Genomic DNA, 10410 nt, shown 5'->3' with positions numbered 1-10410 from the left:
TGTTTAAGCGCAAACTGTTTCTAAGGGCTATTCAACCCCCTCATATTCCATGATAGTATAATCATTTCCTACCCTTGGCCATAGACTCCAAGGTAGTTGCCTACCACTAGCAACCTCCCTTGCCATCTACTTCGTCCTTCTATTCTACTTCACCATCTTCCCCACATCCAATTTCATCTCCTTCCTGCCCTTTGGTTTCTTTGAAACTCTAGTATGTCTTCTCTGAGTTTGCCATTTCCCTCATCTTCCCCTGGAGGGGAAACAAAGGTAGTGGTTTTTTCCTCCATCTTGGCATCTGGGGGATCTTCACTCCAACTAAGCACACGGGCCACCTCTTTGTCATCCAAAATATCCTTACACTTTTCCTCCACAACCCCACACACCTCCTCAATCACCATATTCCGCATAGGGGTTTTTGGAAGATCCTCAATTCCTTGCAGAAAGGGGAAGGGGTCTCCCCCATCAATGTCAACAAACTCACCTTCCTCCACCATTCCTGAACACTCTCCTAGCTCTAGGGTCCTCATTGAGAGCTAAACGGACTACACTGCCCTTAGTCTTTCCCCATTAGAAGGCATCATATTCACCTCCTCATTTTATGAGCATAGATGAACTTATTTTATTAAAATGAGCAACATGACACTTCATTTATATATGTGTTTGAAAATCATGGCAAGTTAAGTATTTTATACAATGAGGAAAACACATAAATTTCTTGAGAAAATTTTGTGTCTAGAAATAACAATGTATACCAACATCATACAACTATACTGACTAAAAGGAACATGTTAAGTTGCTTTTTGTTAAAAACTCTCTTGCATAAGTTAGCTACAATTACTTGACCTTACATGGAGCACTACTATTTGAATCAATTAAGAACCAAAATAATTAATTCAAATATAATAATATGACACATGACATAACAAATCTTCACACACAATGTTCTAATCATAAAAAGCATTCATCTTTCACTTTGATCAAAAGGGGGACTCCAGCTCCTTATTTAAAAATATAAGTATTTATAAATTAACAATATTTTTAAAATAAAATTTATTTTTAAAAAAATTAATATATATTATTTTGATGTTTTTTCAAAAAGAAAATTTTACTTTCGCTAAATTATACAAATAATGCAACAAAATTACAAAAGTAAAGGGCCGTTGATTTGGAAGAAGACAACTTTTATGCTTAAATGTCAGTCGTCGATGACGGCAAATGAATGATTACGATGTTTGCTTTTAGCTTTTTTCAGTTTAAAAATCTGTGTGCGATTTGGATTTGCCTTTTTATCCGTTTTCTTTTAAAAGATAAGGGTCTCTGATTTTCTGATATCCGTAGCTGTTGAGTTTTGTTTTTTAAAATTGATTCTACTTTTGTTTTTTCAGTTTATTTATATCTGCATTTTAAATAAAGAGTTCCGTTTTCATGTTAAAACAAAAAAAATCTCTGTGAATCTGTGATCCAGATCCTGCCATAGCCGTTGAGTTGTGTTCTCAGCTTATTTCTGCTTTTTTGAATAAAAGTTCCGTTGATTTCTTTTTCTTTTTCTAAAAGTTCCGTTGGTTTCCTCACTATATATAGAGGTACTCTGATCATTTTTATTCGTGTTTTCTGGTTTTCTTTTTGCTCTGATTTTGGATTTTCTCTTTCTTGTTTCCTTTGGCATGGCCATGCCTTTGCTTCTTCATTTCTCTTTTTGCTTGTGACAACTTCTCATTTTGTGTGTTTCATTTCTCTGTGTTCACATCTTTTCTAGGTTTTATGTGTTTCATTTTGTTTCCCTCTTGTATTTTATCTGAGAGTGAGGAAGGTGTGGTGAGCAGGGGAAGGTCAAGGTGGGATGATTAAAGCCAAGCATCCAACCGAAATTATTTCAGGTGAGTCCTCTGAATTTATGTTCATTGCAAAGAATGTATGTTGAGTTTTAGTGTTTTTAAGTGGTGTGATTTTGTGATTACCACATTGCAGGTGATTTTTTTATGGATTTTTCAAAATAAAATGTGATAAAAAGTGAAACTAGTATGATCTAGAATGGATAAATATGAAATTGTTCGGTTAGCACAGAATTTTCTGTAGTTGCATAGTTTATTTATTGTAAGCTAATCATTTCTTTTATTTTCTTTGCTCACTTGTTCAATTGAATATTCAATTGAACAATGATCTCCAACATAAAAATACCATAAACCCTCCCCGAGGACCTTATTGTGAAGCATGGGATTTCACAAATCTCGTTGATTCTAAACTTACATGGAGATATAGAATTATTATGTGCTCTTTGCCACTGTTTTTGTTTATCTTTATCCAGTCATTTACTTTTATTTTATGATGAAATTATGAATTTCTATCTCCTAGTTATATTACAAACTTTGTATCCTGGTTAGACCTGTCCCAAACATTGATGCCTATATAATAAGGATTTTTAGAAACCTTCAAGTGAAAGCAACCACAGAATATCACAACAAACCTTTAGCGATTTAAAATCTCTTTATCAAGGGTTGTGGAATTGGGTCAGGTAAAGATTGGTTCCCATAGTCAAATCTATGGTGACCTCTGGCAGTTGGATCAGTCAAATCTACAATTCAAACTCTTAGTGACTGAGAGAGCAGAAAGTTGTAAGCTTACAATACACGAGCTTTCTTTTCAGTGCTTCTGTTATGCTAACTTATCATTATCTCCTCTGTTTTCTTGTACTGCCACAAATTTGCATAAATTTATAAAGGAAATAATATTTCCTCCTTTATCCTTCTGGGCTTAGTCTGATTGGTTGGTGGATGTGAATTGTTAATGTTGTCTTGGAGGCGTTAACAGACAGTGTAAATGCTTAGAAGTTAGATAGATTTAATGAATTTCGTGGATTGTGATCAGTGCACATTTCAATTCATACTACGTATATGTGAAGTTTTGGAGTGCCTCTCCCATACCCTGATGCCGTCTATTTGAATTCCATTCTTTGCACACGTTTCAACCCAGGCTACTTGCCAACAAAACATTTACAGCTACAAAAGTCTCCATCCACATTTGTTTAACGCTCCCATTTTGGACGCCACTTTGAGTCCTGCCAGTTACATTTGTTTTAGATGTTTTCAAGTATTTTTAATAGATCCATTTGGTGTGCATCCTACAATCATGGTATCCGTTAAAGGTATTTTGTCAAACTTCTCACCTGTCATGCCGATGCTTGTTAGGTACGGTGACAGAGTTTGTGGAATTTAGATTTACACAAAATCATTTCAACAAATCTATTTTGTGCATACCAAATTCCTTGGAAGTGATTTTTTTCTGCCTCTGTTGCTTCTAATGGATTCATTGAGTCAAGTTCATCAGCTCCGGCTATTGGATCAACAGATGCTTCAGAGCATCTTCAAACCAGGATTGCATAAATATGACTATAAAAATTATCTGCTTGATTCTTAAACATCATTCTTGTAGTATTTTGGCTCCACCTCAAGCATACTTAAGTCACCGTTTTCCAAAATTTTAAATCTCCCTTATTTACCATCCTAATCAGAAAACCTTGACAAGCTCAAAAACTATTCATTTCAGAGCACTCTGTCGTTCCTACTTGAATTGCTCAATGTGTTCCAATGGAGTTACGAACTTTGTTTGTGTAAATCTTGGAGATCACTATTCATCTTTCCAAGAAAAAATTAGACTGAAAGCTTGGTTACTATATAAAACTCGTCATTCCCTACAACTTTGCTTCAAATCCTTTGCACTTCAAGTCTCTAACACTAAGACTACTAGAAACTCCAACTAGGAAAATTGTAACTAGGTCTCTGTAGGGATGAGATTTATTTATAATACCTTATTTATCAAATCAACTAGGCATAGCATATACTTCTTTGATTTCTCTTTAATGCCTTATCAAATCAACAAGGTGTAGCGTATATTCCTTGTATTACTGGTCAAACTAGGATTGAATATTAATAGTGAGAAGGTAGGTTTAAACTCATAGATGCAGCGAGGTTACAACATTGTAGCTTTGCACTTGCGACAGGAGACAACCTCTATTCCTCCAGTATAACTAAGAATAGTGAGACGACTCAAACTCTCATTCCATGATGGTTCTTCCCAAGAAAACACAACATTTTTTTCTAAATTTTCCAAAAGATACATTAAATTGGAGCTATGGCAAGTACAATCTTATAAGCCTAATTGTTGGATATCTCTTTTGTTAGGAGCATGAAAATTTGTTTTTTTTTTATTAGTTTTATTGATGGATTTCAATGGTAGTTCATTCTTATGGTATACATTTTCATCTTGATATTGGATCACAAAGAATGACATTAAAGATGCGTTAATGAGTTTGACTTAAAAACTATATAGTTGAATTGTGATAGCAATTTGACTTGCTGTAGAAAATATCTCCTACTTATCTAGCAAATCTGCATTCAAATAATAAACAATTTATTTTACACAATTTTTGATTCCATGAACATTAAATATAATCTTACTCTGGAGTATCTTGAATGTCTTTTTTCCATTCTCATATTGTTTTTGTCAAATAAAACCAGTCAATTCTTCTTCAAATTAACACGATCTTAATAATAGAGTCCATTATCATAATAAGTATTATTATCAGAGTAGAGTCTATGTTAGATCATATATAATGACATAGACTCAAATTATATGTGATTTATTTTAAATGCAAAAATACCTTCTTACAACAAATTTTGATTGCATAAACATAAAAAATATAATCTTACCACAATCTTCCTTTTGCACCGCTTAAATCAAAGTGACACACCACAAATAACATAGAATTCAATAACATTTTAGGTAAAAATGCTAATCAAGTTCGTGTTTAATGAGAGATGTCCATTGGAGACTATAAATTCATTTCATATTACTATCTGAATATAAACACATTTTTTTGTTTGAATATGAACGATTGTTTCCCCCTAGTACATAATCAAAGCTTTATATCCTTAACAAATATGTTATAAGATACAACCAGAAACATAATGTAATTGACAGTAGACTATGTTTAGCCAAAGACTTGTAATTCAATGTATACCATAGTCACAACACTTGGCCTCAAGTGGTGATTTATAATTTTGATTCGATTAGTGAGGAAGGAAAACAGAAGTTAATTGTTTCCTAGTCTACAGGTCTGTTTATTAGTTTGGATAGTTCTAATTTTCCATTTCTACAAGTCTTCAAATGTTTATTACTTTATTTCTATAATGTTTGTAATTAAATCTTATTTTAAAAATGCTAATTAAGTAGCTTCTAACTTTCTATTTTAAAAATATTTTAATTAAGTAGTTTGCAATTCCTTTCATTTATTGAAACTATTGTTTAATGTTTAAAGTATGATTTATTGTTATAGAAAGCTTGTAATTAATTGGACATAGGTCATTCATTATTAGCAAATGAAGATGAAAAATTGATTACAAATAAATCTTGAAGGCTAGTTTAATTTGATGTAAAAAACATAGGTTCTTTAGTAAATTTTATTTTATAATGTTAAAATTAAATCCTATATTCATTCATGTGCTAAATTCTAAAATGTTCCTTAGTTAAAATGTCCATGGTTCATGGGGTCATTCGACCTAAGGGCTAGTTTAATTTGATGTAACGAATATGTAAACTTCAACAAATTTTGTTTTGTAATGATAAGGATCTTATTCAAATTCTGTAATAATTATTTCCTGCACTAAAATATAGAATTTTTTTTGGAATGGTTCACACTTGGTTTACCTGGGTCTACCTTAGTTTGACCTCAGTTTTTCCCTAACAAGCAATCTTGCCTTTGGAACATTGTCTAGAACTCACAAGTGAATTGGACACGAATTGGGAACCGATATGAACCCTGTTTGAACCAAGACTTTATAGTAATAGATGAGAGACACTGCTTAGCTAGAACTTGTTCAATCAGTGAGGAAGACTGTAGACACCCAAAAATTGGCAAAGACATAAACAATGCAATTTTGATCAAAGGATGCAAATTAGGGATTAAATCAAAGGGAAACTGATAGACTTTCAAATCAATCAATTAATCAAATGCCAAATCAAAAAGGACCTAAATCATTGTAAAAGGAGGAGAAAAAAAATTCAAATCATAAAATGAAATTTAAAAAGGGAAAAGGAAAAAGACAAAAGTTTGAAAATAAATAGAACATTTATTAAATCAATAAAGTCATCTATCCTCACAAAAGTGAAAATCCTCCTTTTACATTTAAAAGAATTAGAAAAATCCTCATTTATCCTTAAAACTAAGTCTATTGGACTCTTCCTCCTAGTCCTTTATGAGATATTTTCAATTTCACCTCCATCCTCTAGTCAAAGGTGCAATCCCGATTCTTACCCCAACCCCTTCTGAAATCCTATAAATAAGAGGGAAATTCAAGAGCTAAGGGACCCAAGTTTTAGGCATCTGCACTATAGGCACATTCTAAGTTATCATCCTTTTAGTATGGTCATTTAGCAAGTTCATGTCATTTTGATAGCATTTTGGCTTTCTTTTCATGTTATTTAGTATCATTTTAGCACATGTTTATCTCATTGCAGATTCATTTAATAAAATTTTAGAGTTGTTACATGCATATAATCTAAATTTAGTCATAGATCTTGCATACATTCTTGTAGATCTACATTTTAAGCATACTCCCATTCTAGAACTGTCGCTAAGAGGCTGGTCTGAGAGCATTCTTAGTAGTTGTAGTTAGGGAAACATGAGAGATGCGTAGAGTTTACATTTTGACAATGATTTCTTAGGTTTAGTTTAGTACGTCGTCATTTTATTCGCACTCTGCATTAAAGTCTCATGAATACATGAATATACTATATACAAATTGGCACCCAACATGGGGCTCGAACTTAAAGCCTCTCTGATCTTTAATATTTCTGTCTAATCTTCCATTTTTATTGTTGATTTGTGTTTTTTGTTAGTTTTTTGTGCAGATCTGATTGGTTGTAGGTTCTACAACATTTTAGAAGCTTCATAACAGTAACATCAAATGCTCAAAGGTTTCCTAGATGCACAAAAGGCCAGATTTGCAGTTCTTTGATGCTACAACACTTTTGAACTCTATTTTAACACTTACAAGCAATATTCTAACACATTTAAAACACTCTTTAGTGCATTTAAATCTTTCTATAGCACATCTAAGGCATTTTGTAGCGCATTTAAAGCTTTATATAGCACATTTAACACTTTCTATAGTACATTTACTAGTTTAAATAGTGTGTATGATATATCCTATAACACAAATGCTTATTCCTATAATGCATATGATAAAAGTTATAAATCATTGAATCTGAGTTCTAGATCTGATTATTGGTTGCTTATAGGTCTTTACCAAGTTAATGGGAACTCCCAGACTACTCATAGCGCACGTTAGGAATGGAGACCCTCAAAAATGTGCTTAACCTTTGCTAGCATCGAACTGAGTAAGTGGACCTTGGTCCTTTTTAATTCAAAGAGTGACATTTCTAAGTTTAAAAACCTAGTTTAATAGAAATGTTTGATCTCACTGACCTAAACGGGAGTAGGCCTATGCTCTCAACTCCTTTGAGTTGATCAAAATACCCAACCTTCTGTAAAAATCAATTATAATGAAATGAGAAAAGAACCCATACATAGCTTAACTAGGAGCCCCTTGTCTTTTGTAGTATAAGGGTTTGTAATTGTGTCTATTGTGTTTGGGAGGTCCGGACAGTAGGGATATGCTCTCACTATCCTAGAGTGATCAAATTCCCAAACCTATTTTTTATTTCCATTTTCCTACTTTTTATTAGGTAAGATTACTCACCCATAAAAAAGATACCTCTCGAGTTGCCTTAGCAGGGTCGGTGAGAGGAAACACCTTCCAATCTTGCATTCCCACGAATGCAAGCCACCCATGTTTGGAATATAGCCTTCCTTTATTAGTCCCACAAGGGATTGCACCAAACCTCCTTAGCATTGGTGGGAAGCTCTTTATCACAAGAGAGGTAAATCTAAACATTGTTTGTAAATCTAAAAACTAAAACTAAAACCCAATAGTCACCAGCTCTAGACAACCTTGTTAGGAAGCCCTTTTCTTCCATTTTCTAGGTGTGTGCAGTTTTATATTTTATTTTTGTTTCTACTATAATTGTGCATGGATGTTTTTTAAAGCTTAATAATAAACTCCATCTCAGATCACAGTCCTCCCAAAAAGATGTAACTACAAACTGATATGAAAACTAAGCTCAAAACAAGAACACTACTAAAGGCCCTGAAATAGCACATTTACTACTTAGAACAACACATTTGATCCATTATGTGATGCATTTGAATTCTATTATAGCACATCTGACTTTAAAACAATGCATCTAACTTCAAAATAGTGCATCTAAACATTAACACAACACATTTTCCCTTTAGAACGACACCTAGTGAATAGCCAAATAGTGCATACACCAAATGTAATAGTGCATTTGAGAAATCCTGTGGTACATCTAAAAAAAAACCTAAAACAGAGGCTATCTACATACATGACACTTGAAAACAAACAACAGATTCAGATAAAATCTATGTACACGACACTTGAAAACAAACAACAGATTCAGATAACCTTTTTCCTCATTAATATTTTCCAAGACTGAGAGATCCCAATATCGACTGTAATTATTTTTGAAATAAGCAAGGTTATAAGTTCCCCGTTATAAGTTCCCTTTAGAGATTCTTAATTCAACAGTCATTATTGCTTCACTTCGCATATCAAGCCAGAAACTTCCAAAGACAGTCTCTATTTGACTTTGCAAAAGTAAACTTACTCTATCAACATTGCCAAACACCTTATCGAACTTATCTTGTTACTCCAAATGAACTACGGCCAATAGAAACCCTCATATTATGAAAATGCATAAGAGTTAGAGGAATCCTGTTCACATCTCATGCCACTATGTAATAAAACTAGTGTAGTCACAAAACCAAAATGATCACCTATACGGGTGAGTGCTAGAGTAGCCAATAGAACCATGAAATGTATGAAATCTCTGGATCTTATTGAACCTGTCACACCAATAGATTGTTTATAAAATATAGTTACCCATGAGTCACCCCTATTCAACCAAAATTCATAACCTTTTTCCAATATGGGTTCATCCAACACATGGGGTAAAAAGAGCATCCAAACTAAAATTGAAGACTTTCAGCAAAATCCTGAGGTTGTCGATATCATGGACAAGATAGTTGAAAAACAAAAAGAATGTTACATACTAACATTAGCACAAGGTGCAAAACTGCCATCCAATTTTGACGTAACCAACCTTAAATGAGATGAAGAGTCAACTTTAGATATTGTCACATAAAAAATGCAAGATCTACAATTGTAAATGGAAAGAATAAAGAGAGGAAAAACACAACCTACAAAATTTAGCCTTGAAAAGGTGTGTCCTCTTCCATTTGATAAAAGCATTACCTTCACACCCTTCCCTCAGAATGTGCAGATACCAACATACGATAAATATTTTGGTATATTAAATCTCCAAGATCATCTTAGACAATTTTATACTCTAAGTATGGAGTTTGTTCATGATATGACATATCTAATGTGCCTATTTCCTAGAAGCCTCAAAGGGAAAGCCATGGATTGGTTTTCAAAACTACCCTCTAACATTATATCCTTTGATCAATTGGCTTCCATTTTCATTTCCCAATATTCTTATAATATTGAAAGGGAAGTAATGATGATTGATTTGTGTAACACAAAACAACTTCCTGAAGAATCGTCAAGGTCTTCCTACAACAATGGAGACACACATTTTGCCAAGTATCATAGAGACATCCTAGACAAAGAGAAGACCATCATCTTCATCAATAGTCTCTTTAAACCCATTATGTGATGCATTGGCTCCAGCTCCAAGGACCTAAAGACTTTAAGACTACCTTAGAGAATGCTGCTAAGGTAGAAGAGACCTTGATAAATAATGAGATTATTAAGTTATCAAAAGATGGTAACGGTTTCTCAAACAACTCCGCACAGACTCACAATTCATTTAATCAGTCCACTGATAAACAAAAGTCATGGTGGAGAAATAACAACAAAAATGCATTCAATGATGGGGTGGTTGAAGCTAACCATGTTAAACTACAAACCCAACCCCATCAAAATTAGTAGTATCCTATCGTCAATAACACCAATCCAAACACACCTTGGCAAGATAATGCCTATCTATTTTATCGACATAATAGAGCAATTCCCTTGATGTCTAATGTAACACCCCACCAAGGGATCCAAAATAATTAACCTAAAGAATTAACATAGTAGTGGAAGCAATAACATACAATCAACTAAAGCATATATAATAGGTTACATTCCTTAAGGATCCCATGACATTGAGTCACATTTAAATTTAACTAAAACTAACTCTAACAACTACTACATCCATATGAAAGAATAATTGGAAAGTCCAATGTCCATAATATACATTTGTTCC

At 33.3% G+C, this 10410-nt stretch overlaps 1 long non-coding RNA gene across 1 annotated transcript in view; it reads left to right on the top strand.

The window, feature by feature from the left end:
• The first annotated feature begins 1344 nt into the window (after positions 1 to 1344).
• Positions 1345 to 10410, top strand: part of LOC149578125 (uncharacterized) — a 30873-nt gene continuing 21807 nt past the window's right edge. Inside the window, exons 1-2 of the long non-coding RNA XR_016355524.1 lie at positions 1345 to 1877; positions 7297 to 7395. This is a non-coding gene — a long non-coding RNA (uncharacterized LOC149578125). The remainder of the gene's footprint in view (positions 1878 to 7296; positions 7396 to 10410) is intronic.

This window comes from Cupressus sempervirens, chromosome 1, assembly GCF_028749045.1.
Source record: "Cupressus sempervirens isolate cs-2001-9-10 chromosome 1, ASM2874904v1, whole genome shotgun sequence".
NCBI lineage: Eukaryota > Viridiplantae > Streptophyta > Pinopsida > Cupressales > Cupressaceae > Cupressus > Cupressus sempervirens.
This window is presented reverse-complemented; position numbering and strand designations above follow the sequence as displayed.